Source organism: Vidua chalybeata, chromosome 23 (assembly GCF_026979565.1).
Source record: "Vidua chalybeata isolate OUT-0048 chromosome 23, bVidCha1 merged haplotype, whole genome shotgun sequence".
NCBI classification, from domain to species: Eukaryota; Metazoa; Chordata; class Aves; order Passeriformes; family Viduidae; genus Vidua; species Vidua chalybeata.
The window spans coordinates 6,715,725-6,737,123 of record NC_071552.1 but is presented as its reverse complement, the minus strand read 5'-3'; the positions used below and the strand labels follow the sequence as shown (position 1 = coordinate 6,737,123).

Sequence of the window (21,399 nt, the reverse complement as noted above, 5' to 3'; positions counted from 1 at the left end):
GGGAGCAACCTGAAAGGATTTCCCACAGCACAACCTCATGGCACAGCAACCCCACTGCTTACTCTGCCCAAGGTCCCAGGGCTGGATTGACTGTTCCTGGTGCTCTGAGTGTGCCTGATGTCAGGAGAGGAGTCTGGTGCCTCCTGAACACATGAATTATCTCACTTTGGGGCTGGAGAAAAGGCCCCCAGAGGCACTTCAGCCCTGCTGAGCTCAGCACAGCAGCTCCTCCTTTGCCTTCCACAGGTGAATTCCTGGCACTTCCAGGGCACCTGTGCTTGGGGATCACTGTGGGACTGCACAAGACAACCCCAAGCCCCAGAGCTCCCTGTTCCTGGGCAGGAGAAGCTGTGTTGTGCTGTGCCAGCACTGAGCCCCCTCCCTGTACGTGATTCTGTGGGGAACCTCTCTGCTCCTTGCCCCAAACAGAGGACAGGTGAGGTTTAACAGCTGCAAGGCCCCAACAAGGAGCACTTGTGGGAAATAGTAAAGGTAAGAAGATTTTTAGAAAGTTGGGAAAGCAGAAAGAACAGAGAACTCAGAACTAATTGTAGCTACAAAGCCTGAAGGTAGAAAAAGTTACAATAGTACAGCAAGTAAGGACATGGAACAATAGCTTGAGTTTTAGGTTTGGCTAAGATAGATTTTAAGACTGCAGAAAAATATGTTTAATAAGATAGTAGAAGGTTTTAAGCTTGATAATGGTGTACTGTGTGTTGTTAATAGAAAGCAGACAAGCAAGCATTGTGTGAAGCAGGTATAGGTGTACTTGTAGGAATTGGCTAGAACAACTCCCTGTGAGCTTTAGCAATGTGCTGTTGGCTAGAAAGTTTTTAAGATGTTCTGTAACAAAGCAATCTTTTGCTGCTGCTGGCTGCACGTGAGCTTTTGCCATCTTTCCATTGTCTCAGCCATGTAATGAGGCTGATGCTGCAATAAAAGCTCAAGGAATGTACCCCAGCAGTCCTGTCCCGTTGGTGAAAACAAACCTCCAAACACAAATAGTGCCCCCTGACTCCGTTCGTGTGATTTCCATGCTGGCCTGACCTGGTGCTCTCAGAGCCCTGCTGAGGTGCAGGGAAGGCTCTGCCCATGGACCAGGACAGGTGGCAGTCCCAGAGCCTCCCTGAATAAATAATAGTTGAAAAAACAAAACAATCACCAAAACAGCAAAGAAATTATCCACGAGCTGCAAATACTGGAAAGGCAGGAAGGCTAATGATCCCAGCAGGGTGGAAATTCTCCTGTGTCCGGGATTTCAGGCAACATAAAAAGCAGCTTTGTACTGAATTTGGGAGGGGAGAGAAGAGACAACGGTCCCCGGTGTCCAGAGAATCCAGTGGGACAAGCAGGAGTCAAAGCCTTGGGAAGGTGCTGCTCTCTTTGTGGAGAGACCCCACAAAGCACTTCAGTGCCAGTTATGCCAAGCAGGAGAAGGACCCGCTCTGTCACCAGCATCTTTCTCCAGAAGTGCTGCAGTTTCCAGCAAAGTTCTCTTGCCTGCACAAGCAGGGGGTTTGCAAGCCCTGGGAGTTCTGTGCCTCAGTTTCCCTCTCACAGATGGGTCACAGAGGGCCAGTGGGCTCTAAGCAGGTCTAAGGGCAAGGTGGGCAATACCTCACTGACTCTTTGGGCTGGACTCTTTTTGTAGCCAGTGAGGAATTCCTGCTTTTTGTGCTATCACAGTCCTGTCAGCTGCTGAGGAGGAGGTCAGAGAGCTCAACAGAGGGCTCATATAAAGTTCTCAGACCCAGCAAGTTTCCATACAAACCTGTTTATAACATTTATCCCATTACCTGCCTGCTCTGTCCTTCAGTTTCTCCCTCTGTACAAGTGGAAAGTGGCATCAGCCACCCTTTGGAGCACAAACCCCTGAACACCAAGTGCAGGCTGTGCTACTGCTGTGACCAAAGAATGCAGCCCTTAGGGGAGCAGGGGCAGAGGGGGCTTTGGCAAGAGCCCCGGGGACAGAGCAGGATGGAACTGAGTGAGACTGTCCTACTTCAGCGCTCAGCAAAGCAAAAAGCACCTCTTGACAAAGACACAGCTTGGTCACTGCCTGGTGCACTTGTCCTTCACACCAACACTGGCAGCACAGCCAGAGCCCAAAGCACAGCAAGAACTCCCAGACAGCCACAAATCCCACCTCGAGAAAGGCACCAGCCCTGGGCACACTAAGGACAGTAATTACACTCAGGGTGGGGCCCTCAGAGAGCAGCAGCCAGCTTGGCTTTGGCCACATACACCATGAGGGCAGCAGGCAAGCTCCTTCCAGGTTCCTCCCCTCCTCTGAGGCTGCTCCTTGATCTCAGGGGAGCAGGACAGGAGGCAGCACAGGACCTGAGCCTGTCCCTTCCACCCCAAAGGAGCAGAGAGGTCAAGGAGAAGCCCCCCATGTCTACCAGGAGAGTTCAGCCTCTCTAGCCAAACCAAAGCTATTTTCCTCCCAGAGCAAAACCACTTTTCATCCCAGGAAAACATAAAAGAGTAACCTCTGCTCTCTCAGCAGCTGGAGGGAGTCCTCCTGAGGGCCTGGGGAGGACCTGGGAGAAAAACCACATTGCTCCTACTTGGTAACTCTGGTTTTTGGGGCTTAGAGCTGAAATCCACCCAAAATAATCCAGTGGGGTTTATGAGGACTTTGGAAAATGTCAACTCAATTCATAGCATCTCAAAACCTTTTGTAAAAGCTTTTACATGTTTCCACTCTGTCCACAAAAATGTGTGTTGAGAATTCACATTTGCTCTCTTTTTCTTCTATTTTTCCTTTTTGCAGAGTGCCAGGGAAAGAAACAAGCGGATTTTATTTTCAAGTTCTTGTTCAAGACTGTAATGAAAACTCAGGGATTATTTTTTCATGAAAATGTCCACTTAGGAAAAAGGCAATTCTCTTATCTTTTGGGAAGAAATTGTTTCATTAAAAAACAATAAAAAGGTAAATGGTACTTTCTAATGAGAAAGTGGAGTCTCTTCTCGAGTTAAGTAGCAGCCCAAGCCACACGAACACACTTTGTTATCCTCCCCAGCGTCCACACTCACAGCAGGGAAATTTCCTGCCAGTACTTTGGAGTTACCAGCAGTACTTTAGTTAGGAAAAGATAAAAATCTGTTCTGGCACACAATCTGTATTTGTGATTTACAGTCAGGCCTTGGAGGCCTAGCCCAGGCCAAAGCCTTATTGAGCTGTGGTGTGCCTCTGTGATTGCAGCAGGGCTGTGGAGGGAGGAACCTGGCTGGGGAATGCATTCAGAGTTTGTGTCTCACAGCAGCCCTCAGGAGGCAGAGGTTTGGTCCAGATGGGTGCTGTGGGTACAGCACTCAGCATCCCATAACTCACAGGATTCCCAGGAAGGCTCAGCTGTCCCAGCAGGACACACAACCCAACCCCACAGAACAAAGAGCAGCAGGAGCATTTCTGGGGAAAGCAAAGCTGGGAAGGCTCAGGGGAAATGTCAGGAGGTGGCTGCTGCCTCAGCTGTGGAGCTGCCCTGGGTGACACAGCCTGGGGACAGTGCTGGCTGTCCCTAACCAGCACTGCCACGTGTGGCCCTGCAGCAGTGGCCTCAGAGGTGCCTGGGATGGCAGCACGAGGGAGGTGACCCTGGTGCCAAGGAGCAGGACTATCTGCAATCCACAGGTCTGTTCTTTGCTGCTGTAGCCTCCATCAGGCCCTCACTTGCTGTGGCTGGCACGAAGCCCCAGCAGTCTGCCACCAGCAGTGTATTTATAACCAGGCTATCAGTGCACTCCTCCCGGGGCTCAAATCCCATTCTATTCTGAGCCTTGCAAGAGGAGAAGGGCAGAGGTCCTGCCCCAGAGAATTCTCAATTTAAGCAGCCTGCAGGCAGGGCCCTCACTTTGGAGTGAGGTGGACATACAAATATGACCTGATAACTGAATACCTCTTTGTTCCCTCCATCGCTGACCAAAAAAGTGTGTCCATAAATTTGCAAGTCCAGAAATTCTGTTCAGAGCTACAGAATGAGTCTGTCCCTAAAGCACTCGAGGTCTGTAAGCCTCACTCAGCCATCCCCTCACGCTGTGGTGTGTCAGCACAGAGGCCCTGCTGCTCGGGCAGCTTCAGAACTGCTGCTCTCCCTTTCTGCTGACTGAAGTTCTCCCAGCACCTCATTACCACCTCTCCCAGCTGCCTGCCCCACATCAAAGGGGTTTCCTGAGGCTTTGACAACCATCCCCCTGCTTCCAGCAGAAAGCTGTTGTAAGCTTTTTTGGGGAAGAAATTATTTAAGGTAGCTGAAATAGGATTTGCCCATAGAGGAAGAAGCTCCAGGTTTGCATCCCACCATGCACAGTGGAGGATGATCCCCAGAGACAGGGATCATCACAGGGGACGAGAATCACAGAATCCCAGAGCTGGTTGGGTTGGCAGGGCCCTTAAAGCCCACCCAGTGCTGCCCCTGCCATGGGCAGGGACACCTCCCACTGTCTCAGGGTGCTCCCAGCCCTACCCAGCCTGGCCTTGGGCACTGCCAGGGATGCAGGGGCAGCCCCAGCTGCTCTGGTCCCATGCTGTGTGAGCACTGGGAGCTGCAGTGCTGCTGCAAGGCTGGAAGTGCTGCTGCTGTGAAGCCATGGAGGCTCAGGCTTTGCTGTGGACTGATGTCACAATTATTTATCTCGAGTGGATGGAAATGCAATCAAGGCAGAGCCTTTCAAAGCATCTCAAGACAGGAAAATCTGAGCTGCCAGACCCAAACAGGTCTTGCTAAGCAGTACAAGGGTGACTGTGCAGACCTGCCTGCTCTGTGGCAGAATTCCATCACTGCTATTCATCCTGGAGCAGAAATCTTCAAGGGAATAAATGAGCCCTTATTTCCCAGTACTGAAAATGCCTTTAGGCATCACATCTAGAGTGATTTGCCTTGCTGGAATGTTCTGTGTCTACAGTGGGCCTTGTGACAGTCCCTGTGTGCCCTGTGGGCAGGGGGGTGAGGTGGATGTGATGTGATGTGCTGGAGCCTGAGTTTGCCCAGCACATCCAGGTAGACTCCATGGTAAGTCTCTCCAAGGGAGGGCTCTGGGGATTTCCCTGAGGGGGAAGGAATGAGAGCATTCCACATGTGCACACCTCAAAAAGCAGGAAGCAGGGAGCTGTGCCCCTCACACACACCTGGGAATGGTCATCCCCATGGAACACTGCTGTGCAAAGCCAGGAGGGCTGAGCTGCCTCTGTCTGACTCCTGCTGAGCCCTGCTTCAGGCAGCTTTTCAGGGCAAATAATGAAAGATGGGCTCCAAATCCATAAATGAAAGAGAGAAAGGCCTTGGATACAGGAACAAAAGGAAGAAAAAAAAGACTTAAAAGTCTGCCCTGTGCTGTACAGTGCTCAGACAGGTTCTTTGCAGGCACAATTGTGTTCAGGAAAAAACTGCTGAGACTCAGCAAGTTCCCTGGGAACACAGGTGGGGGAGGCTTTGAATCTCCGGGTGCTTTTGTGGCTTGCTCTTAAATCACAGCCCTTTCCTGCGTGGCCTGCCAGGGAAAAGCAGAGGCTGGGAGCTCCCCAGAAAAAGCTGTGTGGCAGAGGGGATGTGAAGAGCTGTGACAAAATACCATGGGAGAGAGCAGGGAAATTCTCCTCCACAGCCCATGGCCACGAGGAAAAAATTAACCAAGAACAGACCTCCAGCAGTGACCCCTCTGGAGCATTAACGTTTCATCAGTATCAGTGAAGTCACAGAAGAGCCGAGAGGGAGATTTCCCATTGCACACCAAAGGAGAAACCAAGGCACAGGAGGGGGAAGGTCCCAACAGACATCCCTGGTGGACACTTTCCTGCCAGGAAGCCAAGCTGTGGCACCTTCCTGTGGCTCTTCTGCTGCTCTCCAGCCCCAGCTGCTGCCTGGTGGGTCAAGCTCCAAAGGTGATGCCCAGAGCAAGGAAACCTCCAATTAAATGGGGTGGCCAGGGCTCCAAACAGCCCTGGAATCATCACTTCTAAACCAGGGAGGTTTCCTGCTTTGAGGAGGCCCGACAGGTGCTTTTGCAAGCTTTAGACCAAATTATCTCCCCAAGTTTGCCAGAGCTCCTCAGTGAGGATTTTCAGGCTGAAGGGGAGGGTGAGGAAGGTCTGTGGAGCCCTCAAATCACACGAGGCTCTGGAGAACAGAGAGTGAGCCTGACTGCCCTAGGAACAGGCTCTGACAGGAGAACTGGAGAGCTCTGCCCTTGGCTGCTGCTGAGAGTGATACTCTTTTTTTTTTTTTTTTTTTTTTTCCCAAACCTCTTAACCTGTTCTCTCACACTGCAGAGCCAGGAGCCTTTTGTTAACTATTTCCTGCTCTGGTTTCCATGGAAAATAGAAAGTCACATGCACCATCTCCCAAGAGAGGACAGAAATGCCTCTGGCCTGGAAATCTCTCTGCCTTTAACAAATGAGGCCAAAGAGAAAAACCATCAAGATGCAAACCAGGGATTTCAAGTCTATCTGCTCAAGTGCCACAAACCCTTAATATTTTAGAATAATCAAGTACTAAAAAATTCCCAAGCTGTTTAGGTAAGTCCATACTGATGCATTCTTTCCCCTAAAAAGGGCAAAAAAGAGGCATTAAGGCTGTATATTGCTAAAGTGCTGGGGGGAAGTGTAATATATTGTGATTTAAAGCATTTGATCTTGCCTTTCCCTGGTGACACACTTCTAATTCTCATTATTTCTAAGCTTTGGGCCAAGGTCCCATCTGTTACACCAGTACCTTGTCTTTCCTGAAGTTTCAGCTCATTGCCCCAGGGCTTCTGCTGTCTCCTGGGTAACACCATCCACCAGCAGGAGACCTGGCAGCATCCAAAGCCCTCTAAGTGAGAGGTTCAGTGCCCAAAGCTGGGCTGAGATGTCCAGAAGAGGAGTGCCTGATTTCAGCTCTTTGCAGTGCTGTTTGAAGCCTGATTTCAGCACCTTGGAGTCTCAACTTCCGTGAGATCTGTAAGTACCCCTGGGTTTATCTATCTGCTCACCCCCAGACAGCACAGAAGGGCAATTCAAACACCAGCAGCGTTTGCAAACCAGCATGTGTTCCTTTTCCCTGCAGGCACTCGCACCAGGCCTCCTCACCCAGCTGGAAGCTAAAAGCAGCTTTGTTTCAGTGGCTTCAGCTGGGCAGCATTTGCCCCATGACATCTGAAGAACGGGGCTCAGCTGAGGTTCAAGGTGCAGGAGTGAGGAGGGATGTGAGGAAGGCCCCAAGTTGTGAGCAGCTGAGGGTGAGAAGAGGCCCTGTGAGGAGTGGGAGCTGCTGTTATTCCGTGTGGCAGCAGAGTGGCCAAACCTGAAATCCTGGAACCAGTGGGGGAAACCTCACCGGTTCGAGTGCTGAGCTCCCTTTTGCTGTCCCTGCCCATCCTTGGTGGCCCTTGCAGCGGTTGCTGTGTGTTCCTAAGTGACACAACCCACAGCTGTTAATACTTATAATTCCATTTTATGCTTTAGCCTTTCTGGCAGAGCAGCAAGGCTAGAGCTGGAGTAGAGTGAGACAGCAAATAAACAACATCTCTTTGCTGCCATGCAGAGATACCCATCTTTCAATATCAGATCTGTTAGTCTAATACCCTTTGTTTGTGTTGCAGAACAGGTTCTGTCTTGCACTCCCGCTACAGCCACATCAGATGGGCCATAAATCATGGAATAATACAGGCAGGAACTGGGACTTGTCTGGTAAATCACTTTCTGCTGGTGATATGCTGATCTCTGTGGGATGGGGGTGGATGAGATCCCTGGATTGAAGGCAGTGCTGTGCTATGACAGTTATACATGAGGGATGTTCATAGCAAACCCACGCTGCCATTTATTGTTTAGTCAGAAAATTTCCCCTTGATTTATAAATATTTCACCTGAGAAGAACATTCACGCTAATTCCAAGCACACAGACAAGCTTCCCAGTGCCCAGGGATGATCAAAGAACAGCGGCTGGATGGATGCTGGGGCTCCAGGGGGACTCCAGAGCTGCAGCTCCTCCACAGTAAAGCCCATTAAAACAAACGGGAGTGCAGCTCACGCCTTTCCACGGGATCATTGCTAGGTGTTAATGTGCCCAGTCCTCCCCATTCCAGCTGAGCGGGGAGGTGACGATCCACGGAGCAGCTCGTGGCTGCTCCGTACGGAATCAGGAGAGGTGTAATCCTTCCAGCGCTGAAGAACAAATTCCAGGCTCACCTGTCCTGCCCAACTCTGTCCTCTCTCATAAGGTCAGGAAGCTCAGACTGCTGCGTTAATAAAACAAGCCCAATCCCATCACCCACTGCCGCCTTTATCTGTTCCAGACACCTCTTGCTGCCAACAGCCCCGTTCTATTTTTACGGAGCAAATGCTTTCACGGCTCCGCTTCCCTGTGCTGCCCACTTGATGTGTTGTTCACACCTCGTTTACTCTTCACACCCCTCAAGGACCTGGCGATCGGAAAGGATCCCTCCCCTGGAACGGGAGGACAAATAGGAACCAGAGTTGCTGTCAGCACTTGTGCCTCTGGGGGGGGCAGGAGGGAAAAGGGCAAGGGGGGGTGTCTTTACTCCTTCAGCTGCTGTCCTGAGTATCCCTTCTCTCCTTGTAACCAGCTCGGAGTGGAAGCCGTCAAGAAGTGCATCCTCTCAGCCGGGGCCTGAATTAGCTGGAACTTTCCTGAAATTTCCATTCCAGCTGGAACTTTCCTGAAATTCTCCGTGCGGGAGCACAGCCTTCCACAAAGGGTCCAACATATCCACTGACAAATGCCCAACAACTGAGAACGTTTAAGACTCACAGTCCCAGATGAGCCATTTAATTATTGAACAAACTTTCCAGATGTGCTAAAGATTCTCTGTGTAATCACTGGGATCACGGGGGCCAGGCTGGGTCAGCTCATCCCAGAGTCTTTAGGGCTGGTGCTAAAGATTCTCTGTGTAATCACTGGGATCACGGGGCCCAGGCTGGGTCAGCTCATCCCAGAGTCTTTAGGGCTGCCATGCAGGAAACACATCCCAGTCCTTCAGCACTTGCTAAGGCTTCAGCAAGATGTGCTCCAAGTGTGGCTACTAAACCAAGTGTAGTCTTGGAAATATTCCCAAACCATCAATCTCAGTGACAATTAGGTAAGAAATATGAATCCGTTGTTATCAGTTCAGAGTTTTTCCAGTAACTTTCTACTTAATCTTTGGAATGTGCACTATTCAAAGAGAGAGGAACACAGATTTAATTGGGATGGGAACAAATGCATAAGCCCAATATAATTTGACTTTAAGGAATGATCCCAGTATTTAAAACATATCAGTTTTGTCCTCCACCTCAGTTATTAATAGCATAGGTGCAAAAGCAATCAGCCACTTCTCTTGGGATGACCCAAAGCTGCTGGGGTTGTGTGGGGATCTGGAAGGGTATTTGGGCACCTGCAGGTCAGAACATTGTGTGCAGATGCCCTGCTGAATGCAGCCTGGCTGTGAGCTCCCACTCTAAGAATAAACACTTCCTAAAAATAAACCTGTGCTCTCCTGGCTTTCTTTTTTCCTTTGTTTTCTTTCTTTGTTTTCTTTCTCTCTTTCCTTCTGCTCACCTAGCCAGCCATCGTCTCATCTGCACTTTGTATGGATCAAATATTCCAAAAATCCTCTCTCCAGCCTCCTAGCACACAAGGAAAAACTACAGCACTGTTAAGTTCACTTTCTAAAATCACAGATATGAAAATAAACCACTTTGGAGCCAGGCATGTGTTTTACAATCATTTACAAAGCCTGTAATTCCATCCTCATAACCATCAGCAGACTGTGTAAGGAGTGAATCACTGAATTGATTTGGATGAGGAAAAGGCAGCTTTTTCATGTCAGAATTACAGCAGGAAGAATTTAGAACTTATTTTCAATAGAAAAACAAATGAAATTGTTCAGAGACTTCAGAATACTCACAGGGAGGAGATGGACAGCTACAACACTAGCACAAAGTTCAACATCATGGAGCCTTTTCCTTATTGTCACTTCAAGTCAGGTGTTCCTCCATCCCTCAGTCTCCCTAAGAAGAACAGCAGTATTGGCACAAAGGGCATGAGAAATTTGCACGACTTTCATTTTTTGCATCCCCACTTCCCACTCTTCCTAAAGGAAAGTTCCAAGTCTAAGGGAAAGTTACCAATCCCCCACATGTCACAGATAATGGATTTGGTTCTCTCCTCTGTCACGGTGAGCAGGGCCAAAATCTTCCTCTGTGACTGAGTGGTCATTTTGGAAATCCAGCTGGATCTGCCTCAAGGGAACATGCTTTTCCCAAGCCATCAGAGCACAGATCTCACTCACAATTATTGAGTTCCTTTTGTACTCAGCCTTTCCTCTCCCTCATGCAGAGCAACATCAGTTTAAGTGTTGTCATCCCAGCTTTTCCCACAATCCAGCCCTTCCACATCAGCAGGGATGGGGGCAGCCTTCCTCAAATGTATTATTTCATTGAATGTTTCCAACCAGGCTACATTTTTCATGGTCTTTATTTGCATCAATCACACTAAAAGCTGATGTAGCATTATTTAATCTTTGACAGGGGGAGAATTAAGATACAGGTTTATTCACTTACAGAAAATGTCAGACTAGAATTAGATGATCACTTAAGGGATTGAACTTAACTACAACGAGCTGCTTTTTCAAGTAGAAAATGTTAATATCTTTGCCTTGGTTTTTCCCTGGGTTCTGGTGGCATGAAAATGGGATTTATTAGAACCTGGAGTAAGTTTGGGGTAAATTATCCTGTTCTTTTCTTCAGTGCAAACAACTGATAGCTGAATATTCAGCACCAAACTGCACTAGTCTGGGTCTGGGAGCACTCTGGGTAGTGCACGCTCACACAGAGGAATTTTAAGGACTTGTGCCTGAGGGCGGGTGAGATTGGCTGTGCAGTCTGGGTCTGGTCTGGCTTCTGACAGTGCTGGGAGCTGATTTACAGAGCCAGGACAGCTCCTCTGCAGTTGAGGCTCCCCACACACCGAGCACGCTGCTCTGAGCTGCTAGAAGGATAGAATGTAACACCAGGTACTCCAAGAGATCATTCCATGGACAGCCCAGGATGGAATGGAGTTGTCCCAGCACTTTGTCCTGGGGTCCAAGGAGGCCAATGGTATATCCAGGGAAGCACTGCGAGGAGCATTGCCAGCAGGGCAGGGAGGGATCCTGCCCCTGTGCCCAGCCCTGGAGGCACCTCTGGAGTGCTGTGTCCAGCTCTGGCTCCTCCTGGAGCGGGGCCACTGGAGGCTGCAGAGCTGAGCAAGGGCCTGGAGCATCTTGGTGCTCAGGAAAGGCTGAGGGAGCTGGGGCTGCTCAGCCTGGAGAGGAGCCCCAGCTGAGAGGGGCCTCAGCTGTGGGCATCCTGGTGTCCCTGTTTTCCCTGTCTGACCGTGTCTGTCCATGTGTGTCCATGTCTGTCCCTGGGTGTCCCTGTGTGCAGGAGGGCAGAGCAGCCCCAGGCTCTGCTCCAGGCCCAGCAATGGCCCCAGAGCCCCGGGCAGGAGCTGAGCCCAGCAATTCCCCTGCACAGGAGGCGGAACCGCCCTGGGCAGTGCCCAGCCCTGAGCAGAGCCCAGCCCTGAGCAGAGCCCCGGGAAGGTGTGGAGTCTCCTCACTGCAGATATTCCAGAACCAACTGGACACAATCCTGTGCCCTGCCTGTGCCCTGGGATGGTCCTGCTGGAGCAGGGAGCCAGGACCTGGTGACCCTCTGAGGTCCCTTCCAGCCTGACCCATCCTGGGATTTTGTGAAAATCTTCTCCTCTTAAAACACTTGCCTGGGTCAGGGGGCTCACTGCAATTATCACTAAATCAGCACCAATTAAATAGCTCAGCAGTGAACAAGCAGCTCTGTAGCCCTGCGCTGTGCTGAGTTCCCACTGATGAAACACCCAGGCACTGGTATTTCCTCTGCACCATTTAGTGCCCCAGCAGCACAAACAGCCCTGGGAGCATAGAGCTGGGCTGGGGAACACCCATCCCTTCATCCCCAACCAGGCCTGAGCCACTGCTGCCAACCTCCTGCGCCTTGTCAGGAGCTCTGGTGGGGAGGGGGTTAACAAGCAGCCACACACATTTTCCTCCTCCCTAGCAGAGTTCCCCCAATCAAAGCAACAGCCTGTTTTCCAGCATGGATCTCCTCTTCCCACTCCAGGGTCACAGATTGCCAGCCTTGTTTTAATGAGCTGTGTCCTGCAAATTTCACAGTCACTTCCAGTCTAATAAGGGAACCCACAGGGGTGGTGTTTTCAATTTGCTCCTCTTTCCTGGAGAGTTTGTGCCATACATCATACGGAGCAGCTCACAGCTGGTGCAAAGAGAAAAGAATTAGCTTGTATTCCCCACGCAGGGGTTTTATAATTCAATATTTATTAAGATTGGGGTCCTCTCATTTGAAAGACCAAACAGTTTGTTTTACTATGTGTGGGATAGATTACGTTAATATAGTGAACAAGGCCTTCCAATAACTAATTTAGTGAGGGTGTTGAAAAGCCCTGCACATGATAGAAATATTATGAACAAGTAAGAATCCTTAATACTTTGTCTAACCAAGCCCTGTGCATACAAATTAAACATAATTGGAAACCCTGTTCCAACCATCAGACTAAGGGCTACTTTACAACTGAAATGACACCTAAATGTCTAATTTTAATTTTAAATTCACTCTATAAAAGCACAGCCTGATTGTTTTCCTCCCTTCGAAAGAAGATTTATGAAAAATGAGCAAAGCTAAGCTTTACTTAAATGTATATGAATGAACACAGCTTTCAGCTGAAGCTCATTGCAAAGCAGAACTCCTTGAATATTCATTAATTCTTCCAGACATCTGATATTCCTCTGTACACAGGGTAGCACAATACTATTGCTCAATAAATAATACCAGAGCCCCGTGAGAAATTCGGAGATCTGGTTTCAACTTTTAATCTAAAAGCAATGTGAAATATTCCATCATTTTGGAATATAAACTATATTAATATTCACATAGAAAACTTTGTATTAGAGCCACAGAACTGGAAAAACCCTCTAAGACCATCAAGTCCAACAGCAGCCACCTGGCAACAACAGCCCAGCATTGCCAAGGCCACCACTAAACCATGTCCCCGGGTGCCACAGAATGGGAATTCCACCCTCCACTCTCCCTGCTCTGGGCAGCTGTGTCAGGGCTGGACAATCCTTTCACTGAAGAAATTGTCCCCAGTATCCAGCTAAACCTCCCCTGGCCCAGCCTGAGGCCGTTCCCTCTCCTCCTGTCCCTGTCCCTGGGAGCACAGCCCGAACCCCCGGCTGTCCCCTCCTGGCAGGAGCTGTGCAGAGCCTCAAGGGCCCCCTGAGCCTCTTTTGCTCCAGGCTGAGCCCCTTTCCCAGCTCCCTCAGGAATTCACCAGCCCCTTCCCAGCTCCATTCCCTGCCCTGGACACCCTCCAGCCCCTCAATGTCCTCCTCGTCAGAGGGGCCCAGGGCTGCCCCCAGTGCTGGAGGTGCCCCAGGAGTGCCAGCACAGGGGACAATCCCTGCCCAGGGCCTGTGGCCACCCCATGGCTGGCCCTTGGCCTCTTGACCACCTGGGCTCGTGTCCAGCCACTGGCACAGCACCCTCAGGGCCTTTCCCAGCTTCCCAGCCCCTCTGCCCCAGGCTGCAGCTCCACGGGGTTGGTGTGCCCCCAGTGCAGGAGCCAGCCTTGGTGGCCCTGCTGGATCCAGGGTCCAGCCCGTACCCATCCCTCTGCAGAGTCACCACCCTGCAGAACAGCCACAGCACAGCCACAGCACAGCACAGCCACAGCCACAGCACAGCAAAAGCCACAGCACAGCCACAGCACAGCCAGAGCCAGAGCCAGAGCCACAGCCAGAGCCACAGCACAGCACAGCCAGAGCCACAGCACAGCACAGCACAGCCACAGCACAGCCACAGCCACAGCCACAGCCACAGCCACAGCACAGCCACAGCCACAGCCACAGCACAGCCACAGCACAGCCACAGCCACAGCCAGAGCACATCCACAGCACAGCACAGCCACAACACAGCCACAGCCACAGCACAGCACAGCCACAGCCAGAGCACAGCCACAGCACAGCCACAGCCACAGCACAGCACAGCCACAGCCACAGCACAGCACAGCCACAGCACAGCCACAGCCACAGCACAGCACAGCCACAGCACAGCCACAGCCACAGCACAGCACAGCCACAGCACAGCACAGCCACAGCACAGCCACAGCCACAGCCACAGCACAGCCACAGCCACAGCCACAGCACAGCCACAGCCACAGCCAGAGCACAGCCACAGCCACAGCACAGCCACAGCCACAGCCAGAGCACAGCCACAGCACAGCACAGCACAGCCACAGCCACAGCCACAGCCAGAGCACAGCACAGCACAGCACAGCCACAGCACAGCACAGCACAGCACAGCACAGCACAGCCACAGCACAGCACAGCACAGCACAGCCACAGCACAGCACAGCCACAGCCACAGCACAGCCACAGCCACAGCCACAGCACAGCCACAGCCACAGCCAGAGCACATCCACAGCACAGCACAGCCACAACACAGCCACAGCCACAGCACAGCACAGCCACAGCCAGAGCACAGCCACAGCACAGCCACAGCCACAGCACAGCCACAGCACAGCACAGCACAGCCACAGCCACAGCACAGCACAGCACGGCCACAGCCACAGCACAGCCACAGCCACAGCCACAGCACAGCCACAGCCACAGCCACAGCACAGCACAGCACGGCCACAGCCACAGTACAGCCACAGCCACAGCCAGAGCACAGCCACAGCCACAGCACAGCACAGCCACAGCACAGCCACAGCCACAGCACAGCCACAGCCACAGCCAGAGCACAGCCACAGCACAGCCACAGCCACAGCACAGCACAGCCACAGCACAGCCACAGCCACAGCCACAGCACAGCCACAGCCACAGCCACAGCACAGCCACAGCCACAGCCAGAGCACAGCACAGCACAGCACAGCCACAGCCAGAGCACAGCCACAGCCACAGCACAGCCACAGCCACAGCACAGCACGGCCACAGCCACAGCACAGCACAGCACAGCCACAGCCAGAGCACAGCCAGAGCACAGCCACAGCCACAGCACAGCCACAGCACAGCACAGCACGGCCTCAGCCACAGCACAGCCACAGCCACAGCACAGCACAGCACGGCCACAGCCACAGCACAGCCACAGCCACAGCCACAGCACAACCACAGCCACAGCACAGCACAGCACAGCCACAGCCACAGTACAGCCACAGCCACAGCCAGAGCACAGCCACAGCACAGCCACAGCCACAGCCACAGCACAGCCACAGCCACAGCCAGAGCACAGCACAGCCACAGCCACAGCACAGCCACAGCCACAGCACAGCACAGCCACAGCCACAGCACAGCCACAGCACAGCACAGCCACAGCACAGCCACAGCACAGCCACAGCCACAGCACAGCCACAGCACAGCACAGCACAGCCACAGCCACAGCCACAGCACAGCCACAGCACAGCACAGCTACAGCACAGCACAGCCACAGCCACAGCCACAGCACAGCACAGCACAGCCACAGCCACAGCACAGCCACAGCCACAGCACAGCCACAGCCACAGCCAGAGCACAGCCACAGCACAGCCACAGCCACAGCACAGCACAGCCACAGCCACAGCACAGCCACAGCCACAGCACAGCACAGCACAGCCACAGCCACAGCCACAGCACAGCACAGCCACAGCCACAGCACAGCCACAGCCACAGCACAGCACAGCCACAGCACAGCACAGCCACAGCCACAGCACAGCACAGCCACAGCCACAGCCACAGCCACAGCACAGCACAGCCACAGCCACAGCCACAGCACAGCCACAGCCACAGCCACAGCACAGCCACAGCACAGCCACAGCCACAGCACAGCCACAGCACAGGCACACCACAGCCACAGCCACAGCACAGCCACAGCCACAGCACAGCACAGCCACAGCCACAGCACAGCCACAGCACAGCCACAGCCACAGCACAGCACAGCACAGCACAGCACAGCACAGCATAGCCACAGCACAGCCACAGCACAGCACAGCACAGCCACAGCCACAGCCACAGCACAGCCACAGCCACAGCACAGCACAGCCACAGCACAGCCACAGCCACAGCACAGCACAGCCACAGCCACAGCCACAGCCACAGCCAGAGCACAGCACAGCCACAGCACAGCACAGCACAGCCACAGCACAGGACACCCACGCACACCCACCCAGGCAGGTGGCACTGACTGGGGTGCCCTCCATCCCCTCACCACACCCTCCAGAAAGACATTGACGAGGCCTGGTGCCAGGCTGAGCCTCGGGAACCCCCAGCCCTGCCCAGCTGTGTTTAACCCATTCTCTGTCATCTGGTGGGTGTTACCTGAGCACACCGGCCAAGCCACGAGCAGAGGGTTTCCTCAGCAGAATACTCTGGGAAGTGCTGGCAGAGGCTTTACCAAAGCCCAGGTACAGCGACCCACAGCCTGTCCCTCCCCCAGCAGTGTGTGCTGGGCCTTCTTAGGGCTTCTCCATGGCTGGGGGGGCTGGCCATCACTGCTCCTGCCTCTGGCACCAGCTGGGGACTCCTGGCAGCTCCCTCTGCTCCCCGAGGGTCCCTGGGCTGGAGCCCCCTCCTCTCTGCTTTAGAGCCACTGATCCCAGTGCCTGCATTTGAGATTCTCCCTCCCAGTATTTGGGAATTTAGCTGCTCTATTGAACAGAATTAAAGGATAAATTTAGTGAGATTTGGCATTAGCTTGTGCTTCTCTACTGTCCATTAGTGTCAGAGCTGAGCTATGGATCCATTCCAATAAATGTTTGTACAAACATGTTTGTATACAGATTCATGCAGGCTATAAATTCAGTGTGAGGCACTTCTCACTGAAACACGCACCGTGACTCACCAAAAACATGAAGAGAATTTCATTTTTTGGAGGGAAGGATTGTTTAATTAGCCAGTAAAGTTCAGGAGACAACACATCATCCAATAGTGAACACAGACTGCTGTTAATTGGTAGGAACCTCCCAAATGAAGAGCAGCTAATGAAAGTATTTTTTTATCTGTCTCTCAGAAATATTCCTGGTTTGGATGTTTTCTGCTTAAACTCTTCGAGTTAATGTGATTATTCAGTTAAACGAGTAACAACAAGAGATTCCTCAGCAAAGGGTGTGGCAAACATGTCAAGCACAGCTGGAAAACTACAACATGTCTCCATCGTACCCAAATCCCACCATATGCTCCTGCTTTTTGCACAAACTGGAATGAGAGCCAGCCACTCAAGAACCAGGAGGTGCAGAGGGGCTTTGCAGTGACCAGTGCTCACCTGCTGGTGTGTACAAGAGACCGACCCACACTTAGACCCTTGCAGGTTAGCAGTGAGGCTTGTGTTCATGCATCCACTTTACAGTTCTCATGGGCTCATTATTAACCTTAAATCCAGGTTTAATCTTCCATGTCCTGCTGGAAAATCTCAGAATGTCAAGGAAAAAATTCTCCCAAGTGATTCTGGACTGACTTTCTGTGGCCTGGAGAGCAGGAGAAGAACACAGTGTGGAAAACAAAGAAAACCAGCTTTACCTCACACCACAGTTAATAAAAATTAAATGTCAGACGGGACAAGAAAAAGTGATGTGGTAACATACAGAGGACAGCATCCATGAGAGACTCTGAGTAATGAAAAGGTCAGGGGAAGCTATAAATAAAGCCTGAGGCAGGTGAGGTCTGGGGAAGCAGGGAGCTCTTCAGGGAGTGTAGAAACTCAGGCAATTAATGGATATGTTTTATGTAAATAGAGCAATTTCTGTTCCAGGTATGGAGCCTGCTCTTTCTCAGAACAGTACAGACCCTCCCTGTCCACCCCCAAAACACAGCAAGGGCTGATCACGGTCCCTGTAGGGACTGGACTGTGCAGGGACAGCTCGGCCCTGGGGATGGGGAGCCATTCCCACCTCTGCCAGGCTACCTCGTGCAGGCATGTCCCAAACCCCACCTGGGATTCAGTTTGTAGACCCCACCTTCTGCATGGAAAATCCTGAGGGCCTGCAGGTTTTCCAGGTGGGAAATGTCCCAGGCTTGCATGGTTACATGGTCTGATATTCCCAGGGCTTTCCTCTGCCCCGTTTGAGTCTCCAATTCAGTCCCCTCTGTATGGACAGAGTTATTTCTGGTTCTTATCCCCAGCATCCATGCCCGTGCTGATGAAGCACAGCCACAGAGAGCTGTCCTACCCTGCACTCAAGGGCTGCACCATGTCCTGTGCCAGTGCCCACCCCACTGCTGAACAAACCTGGATGAACAAACAGATTAAATTGCAGCCATAAAGCCCCAGCTCTAAAAACCAACCCATTTAAAATTTAGGATATGCTCATGGGCCTTCTTGAGCTGGAGCCTAAACAGATCTCACAAAGCCTCAGGTGTGAGCACTGAATTGTGTGGGGTCAGCGGGAGCCAGGGGCAAATCCAGGGCCCGGAGTCAGCCCCAGTTATGGTGCCTTCCCCACATTGTCTGGAGTGAGGGCCAGCTCTTTGTACTGGGGTGGCTGCTCAGGGACACCACCAGGGCCAGCTCCTCTTGGGGCTCACAGGGCTGAGTTGTGGATGTGTAATGCAGGAGGAGCTGCACAGGGGCTGATTGCTGGGAGTGTCATGCAGGAGGAATTGCACAGGTGCTGATTTTTGGATGTGTCATGCAGGAGGAGCTGCCCAGCTCAGGCTCTGCAGACACAAGCCCGGGAGCTGAGCTCTCTTGGCAGCAGATGGGAGAGGAACCGGGTGGGTGAAGCACAGGGCAGCAAACAGCCCTGATCCAATAAAACCGGACATCCTGAAACCCAGCGTGGAAGAATGCCTCCTCTCCGCTGTCCCAGCAGCCCCACGAGATCGAGGTCCTGGCCCTGTCCCTCTCTGTTCCCAAGTGCTGTTTCTGCCCCTTTATCTGCCTTGGCAGCGTGAAGAGGCTTTGCCAGGGAAGAACAAACCCCTGCTGGGCTCCCTGGAAGGATCCAGCAGGCCAGGGCTGTCTCTGCCTGCACCTGGCACTGCCTCCCTCCTTCTATTCTGGGAGCAGGGCAGCAGCTGAGCCCTGCTGCGACTGGGAGGCAGATGGGGCACGGACTCGTTGTGGCTGTGCTGCTCGTTTGCTTGGCACAACACTGATGGACACACAACGGAACGAGCGGGAGCACACACGGGGTGGGCACCCAGCAGCTTTCACCATCAGTCATTTTCCTGTTACTGCGAGTTTTTCTCCTCATTCAGGGATAAATCTGCAGCAATGTGGAGGCTTGGAGCTGTCAGCCTGATTCTCCTCAGGTGCTTTTAGGTCTATTGCTGTGATTTCCTACAGTGCATTTCTTGTACTTTTGGGCAGTGGGAACTGCTGTGTCCCTGCTTAGTGAGCTGCGCACCAGGACATGAGGCACTCCTGAGTAATCTTTAGTGGAATTGTGGAAGCATTTGCTCCTCTTTGAGAAGGAAATATGTTTTTTATTAACCTTGGGCTTTATCTGCATTTAGTTTTCATCTCTAAATCACACAGGATATGAGGACCTGAGTAAAATTAAGAAAGAACAGATTTTAAGATTAGTATTTTTTGACATCCATCCCCAAAACATTCATCAACCAGGACAGTGAGTTCAGTGGTTCTCAGCCTAACCCATAGCAGCTGTTTGTACACACAGTAAAAATACAATCTCTTTTAATCTGATGAATATCCCATAAAGGAAAATATAATGAAAGAAAGATGGGTCAAAAATATGATTCATTTGCACTCCTAAAATGCAGGCTAGTCTTGCTGAATTTGCACATTGTAACTGCAAAAGGCATGAAATCCTTAAAATATTCCTGCAACGGTCTTATGCTGAATGAAGAGCTTTATGAATATTTCAATTACAAGATGAGGCTTGAAAGGATAGAGTTGTTTCAATTTTGAATCACCCTTCCTTAAATAACTTGCCCTATTTGGTAGGAAATGAGACTCAGTTAAATCTGACACAAACTGGGTAAGGATGGAGCTCCCTGAGCTGGAACCCCCTCACTGCCCCCCTTTGCTGCTTGGCACAGAGCAGCCCTGGCTTCACTGAGCAGACATGGAGCCCTTGTCACCCCTGGGGCAAACCAGCCCTGTCTGAGATCTCCAGGCCTCCCCTCCTCCTCGCCTGCTGTTATTTACAGTATTTGTTATATGAAAGGCTCAGCTCTTTGCTGTGCAGTGCTGCACCTGCCCCTCTTTGCATCTGGAGCTCATCCTGTCCTTTTGGGATTTGAGAGACACCCAGAGAGCAACAAATCCCACTGTGCTGAATGGATCAGCTCGTTTCTATTCCCAGGTACAGAAAGGTCTCTGATTTTCTCCTCTGTCCTACTCAGAGATGGACCATGATGCAAATACTCATGAGTTAAAGCAGAGCTTTACAACCACTTTATGTTCTGGTTCTGATATCACTAATCCAACCAAAATACTGCTCTGATTTTGAGGAGTTACTCCTGGTATTACTGGAGTTAATGAAACCAGGCTGTTTTTTTTCATTAGTTCTTTCAGACCACCCAACTGAACCAGAGTCTGTATTTGCCCATTCCTTCAGTGCTTGCTAAACTGGAGCAGCTCTAGAATTGCATTCACGTGTTGCACACCCCAACACATGAAGCACAGATTTTAGTGGAACTTCGGATTTCACCTTCTTGGGAAAGCAGTTGCACGTTTGTACTGCCTGGTTCCATGTAAGCAGGACAGCTCAGTCCTGCAAGGAGAATAACAAACTTCCTTCAGCAAAGCTGCAGAATTAGATTTTACTTTTCAGCAGAAATTATCCACCAGCACCAGTTGTTTAGCACAGACACCCCTGTGTACATTTTCTTATGCACAACAGTGCATCTTTCTCCTCCACTCCCTAAGGCAGGACTTAAGAACCAAGTTCTGGGCTGATGCTGAGGGACCCACTGAGCTTCCCTGGAACCTTTCCCCATTTCTCTGAGAGAGAATGATCACCCAAAATGAAATCAGAATTCAGCCCTGACTTCCTCATGGAATAAAATGCCAGCATCTGGATTCTGCTGCTCCTCACAGCCACCAAAGAGCCCAGGCAGCTCTGGAAATGAAGCCCTGACTGGTGTCACTCCAAGCAGACTCTCAGGAGTTCATCACCACTTCCCTGGCCTTTGAATGGAGCCACTTTTCTGAAAGCTTGCCTGGTTTCCCTGGACCTTAATTAAGCATCTTCTCTGTCCTCCACCACACTGCTGTTTAACACATCCTGGCAACCCGCCCCTCATATATTGCAGGAGATATGGCTGGCAGCAAACAGAGCTTATCATTGGGTATTAATTACTTAAGCATAAATAACATTCCCTCTTCTCTCGGGTCCATGATCCACGCTTTCTGATGGAAATATATTCATAGTAACAAGAGAGGGAAAA

General features: G+C 51.4%; 1 long non-coding RNA gene across 2 annotated transcripts; it reads left to right on the top strand.

Moving 5' to 3' along the window:
- Window positions 1–5,766: 5,766 nt before the first annotated feature.
- LOC128799212 (uncharacterized) lies at window positions 5,767–9,419 on the top strand. 2 transcript variants are annotated; one of them, XR_008434664.1, is made up of 6 exons: window positions 5,767–5,866; window positions 6,272–6,517; window positions 6,730–6,940; window positions 7,047–7,218; window positions 7,582–7,669; window positions 8,566–9,419. It is a non-coding gene; the product is annotated as an uncharacterized LOC128799212 (long non-coding RNA). The 2 variants fall into 2 exon arrangements; XR_008434665.1 differs by lacking the exon at window positions 6,272–6,517.
- Window positions 9,420–21,399: the final 11,980 nt, after the last annotated feature.